Consider the following 4,388-nt stretch of genomic DNA (forward strand, 5'->3'; position numbering starts at 1 on the left):
ATGCACAGTGCCCTTCTGTATTCTGAGTCAAGAAATAAGGTCAGGGAGTAGGAGGCAGGGCAGGCCTGGAAGCCAATACTGCCCACTAGTCTCACTTCACTAATCAGAACATAACTGAAACATCTAAAGGAGCAGATTTTGAATGAAACTTAAGGGGAGAGCCTGCTGCAGTGGCCTAGTGGCCAAAATTCTTTGCCTTGAACACCCTGGGTTCCCATATGGGTGCCAGTTATAACCCCAGCAGCCCCACTTCCTATCCAGCTCCCTGCTTGTGGCCTGGGAAGGCAGTTGAGGATGGCTCAAAGCCTTGGGACCCTGCACCCGTGTGCAAGCCCTAGAGGAATTTCCTGGCTCCTGGCTTCGGATCGACTCAACACTGGCTGTTGCAGTCACTCGGGGAATGAATCATCAGATGAAAGGCCTCTCCTCCTCTCTGTATATCTGACTTTGTAATAAGGATAAATAAATCTTAACAAAAATAAAGTTAAGGGGAAATTTTTCTCAAACAAGAAAAAAATAGTTTCTGAGCTGATGTGGGGTGCTCACTAGCAGGGTCCCAGCAAAAGTCAAGTTTCTGCTCCCTTCAACTAATGAGATAGTGACTGCCATGCCTTCTGCACACCCAGGCTGTTCCCCAGAGATAGGCTCAGGAGTTTGGAAGCAAAAGCACCAGGTTGTTTTTGTCTCCCTTGTATCTGGGTGAGAGCCCCCAAGAGCCAGATTCTACTCTCCGGCCACAAACAGGTGGCATAAGGTGTAAGGATGGGAAGACTGGACCCCGAGACAATGGCCACAGTGTGTGCAGAGCCCAGTCTGACAGCGTTTGAGAAGAGATTCACACCTGGAGAACTCTCCCTTCCCCTGCCATTGTCGATCTTTGGCTGATGTGTCAAGGAAGAATAAACAGTCACAGAGGCAACCAAAGTGTTTCCTCTTCCTTTTCCTTCCTGGTAAATCTCACTCAGACAGAACCCCAGCGCCCCCTCCCCCCAGTCTTCATCAAAAGCCACGAGGAGGGTTATCTTCCCCTTTCTCCCTTAGAATGTTTCCACACCTGTAACATCCACTTACAGGTCTAGGAATTTCCTCTGTATTTTATTCCGAGCAGTGTGCTAAAACTTGGAAGCCACCATTTTTGCAAGGGAGACCCTGATCCAGTCTCTCTTCAGCTACCACTTCCTTGATACAAACCGTTCTTTGTTTTTATTTCTCCTTTCCCCTTCTCATGAAAAATTTTTGTACTTCCCTGAATAGTTCCTGAGTTGATTTCTCATTCCAGCCAGCAGTCATTTTTAGTTTCTTTGTAATATCCAGCCAGCTCTTAAGTATGAAACTCACCTTTACAAGCCCTTGTGCCACTGAAACTTCTGCATCCTGTCTGGAGTATTCCTTCATTTGGTCTCTATGTACCTAGAAATGCAGAAAGGCTTTCTGCTTTTTCCTGTTGAATTTCAAATGTCTTGGAGACATTTTTTCTTTTTTGAATTTATTTTTATTCATTTGAAAGGCAGAAAGACAGAGAATATTTCTGCTCTGCTATTTGAATTCCCAAATGTTTGCAGCAGCTGAAACTGGGCCATGTGAAGCCAGGAACTCAGAAGGCAGTTTGGGGCAGATGACAGGACTCAAGCACCTGAGCTGTTGCTGCTGCTTCCAGGGTGTGCATCAACAAGTAGCTAGAATCAGAGCCAGAGCTGGGACTTGAACCCAAGCCCTCTGGTGCAAGATGCACCAACCCCTTGCTAGGACTTTACTCCTTAAGGAGACAGAATGTGTCTGTAGAAAAACAAACACAGCGAGACCACAGAAGTGCAGGAAGTTGAGGATGGTGGCCATTCCAAATGCCACCTGGGGTTGAGTAATTCCAGGAAGTTGAGGATGGCTACAGGAAATGAAACCCAGAAGTGATGGCAGCTCAAAAGACAGTAAGAGTAGGGGGCAACTGAAGAACCTGGAGAATTCTGGGGAAAGTCAAGGGGGATAAGCAGGAGGAGACACTGAGGAGTGGGCTACAGGCAGCAGAAGTGTGGAGGGTTTGGGGTCACTCTGTGTAATGCTGAAGTGCTCTCCCTCTGCTAGCATGAAGGAGGGGCTCCATTTTCCCAGGTCTTTTGGCGACTCACTCTCAAAGGGAGTAAGAATAAAAGGCTGGTCGTGGGGTTACTGCAGTTTTCCTGCCATCACCCCTTGGTCTATTTGCTCATCTTCCTTCCTCAGGAAATGCAGACAGCACACTCCTTCCTAGGCTCCGTTGACAACCCTTCCTTTGCCTGCAGACAAAGCTGCCTGGTTCCTGCTGGCTTTTTGGTTCTCTAAGGTATAGCTCACCCTTCACCCGCCCTGCAGCCAGCTAGTTCATTGCCAACCAGTTAGCCCATTAACCTGACACAACCACTGCTCTGCTAGTTGGCCAGCTTCAACTCACTCTGTAGCCAGTTCTCTGAAGTCTAATGTTCAGTTAGCTAACAAATCCATCTGCCCGTTACCAGAAATATGTTCAGCAGGATCATGGATGAACGTTTTCAGGAGTGGATCCTTGTGAATTCCATCCAACTTTCTAACATGGAATGATAAGCTTCCTGGTTCCCATCTAGAACAGGTATTCTTTTTCTTTTAAAGATTTATTATTTTTATTACAAAGTCAGATATACAGAGAGGAGGAGAGACAGAGAGGAAGATCTTCCATCCGATGATTCACTCCCCAAGTGAGCCGCAACGGGCCAGTGCGCGCCGATCCGATGCTGGGAACCAGCAACCTCTTCCAAGTCTCCCATGTGGGTGCAGGGTCCCAAAGCTTTGGGCTGTCCTCGACTGCTTTCCCAGGCCACAGGCAGGGAGCTGGATGGGAAGTGGAGCTGCGGGGATTAGAACCGGCGCCCATATGGGATTCCGGGGCGTTCAAGGCAAGGACTTAAGCCATTAGGCCACGCCGCCGGGTCCTAGAACAGGTATTCTTACAGTCCTGTAACAACTCCACTGCTGGGCTGGCATCATTGCTGGGAGTCCTGGAGAATGGATAAGGTCCTAAATTTCCATGAAAATGTGGTTTCTTAGTTGTTGATTCTGCAAATATGGTGCCTATCCCAAACACCAACTGGGCTTGAGTAATGAGCCGGCTGCAGCTCCCCTTCCCCGCAGGGTGCTGCATCCTCTTGTGTGCACACTGCCACAGGTGTGACAAAAGTTCTGATGAGGGCCACACCAGCTAGTTCAATAGCTGCTTTGTGATCAATCAATAAATATTTGTCTTTGTGAACAACTCTTCTAAAGTGACAAAACACAATTCCCTTTTGATACAATAACTCTTAAGTAATAAGGAATCCATAAACTGACCAGGAGGGGTTGAATCCAATATTTCTTGCTATAAAAAAAGGAATTCAATGATGAGCTATAAGCTGCAATCCTACATTAGTACAGGTTGAATATGGACTATATTTGGATGGTGAGGTTCTTTTAATAAAGAAATTTCCAAGATTGCAGCATTAGGAACCCCTCCCTCCTCATTTTCAAGGTCACACCTTGACCTTCAGTGTGTCTATGCTTACACATCCACATGCACGACTCTGGCATCTTCTCCAGCTCTCTCCATCTTGGTAGAGTCCTCCATGGTTAATTGGGAAGTTTGGTCGGGCCCAGCTAATTACCTCCTCCATGGCAGCTGCAGGGCCAGATGCCACATCTGCGACATGCTTCGCTTAACTTCCCAGGCCAGCCTGGACACTAAGAACTGTTATTAATATTTTATTGTATTTCCATTTATGCTGTAACTTTTTTCATAATGTGTTCTTACCTTAAATATTTGGCTTAATTCATTTTAGGGCTTAAATTATATTCTCAAACAATCATGTGGTTTCCTTTTTCACTTTATTTTCATCAAGCTTCAATATCAAGATTACTCTAGCCTCCGGTTGTTTTTGTCATTGTTGTTGTATTTTAGCAAGTAATTTAGGAGCTCCTGGCTAAGGAGCAGCTCAGCTCTGATCATTGCGCTCACTTGGGGAGTGAACTCGTAGATGAAGAACTTTTTCTTTTTCGCTCCTTCTCGCTGTAAATCTGCCTTTCCAATAAGATAAAAAAAGAAAAATCTTTAAACAGAAAGTGCAGGTTCTTTCTGCCTTAATTTTCAATATCATTCGCCCCCTGGTGGCCTCCCTGCTCAGCCCTGGTGCTCCGCCGTGCAGCACACAGCTAACATCCTTTTCAAATTGTGGCTATTGAGATATTACCTTTTTCTTTTCCCTCAAATTAACAATGGTGATATGTGATTTCCCAAAATAGGATCCACCTAAGATTATGGAAAAATATTATGGACTTAATACCGTAATGTGATGTATTATTTTAGGGATTTTTTAAGATGTATTTATTTTAGTTGAAGGAGTAGAAGAGAC

At 45.6% G+C, this 4,388-nt stretch overlaps 1 pseudogene; it reads right to left on the reverse strand.

The window, feature by feature from the left end:
* Positions 1-2,958: 2,958 nt before the first annotated feature.
* LOC131479108 (cyclin-dependent kinase 1-like) lies at positions 2,959-3,688 on the reverse strand (annotated as a pseudogene).
* Between the last annotated feature and the right edge of the window lie 700 nt (positions 3,689-4,388).

This window comes from Ochotona princeps, unplaced genomic scaffold (genome assembly GCF_030435755.1).
Source record: "Ochotona princeps isolate mOchPri1 unplaced genomic scaffold, mOchPri1.hap1 HAP1_SCAFFOLD_5382, whole genome shotgun sequence".
Classification (NCBI taxonomy): Eukaryota; Metazoa; Chordata; class Mammalia; order Lagomorpha; family Ochotonidae; genus Ochotona; species Ochotona princeps.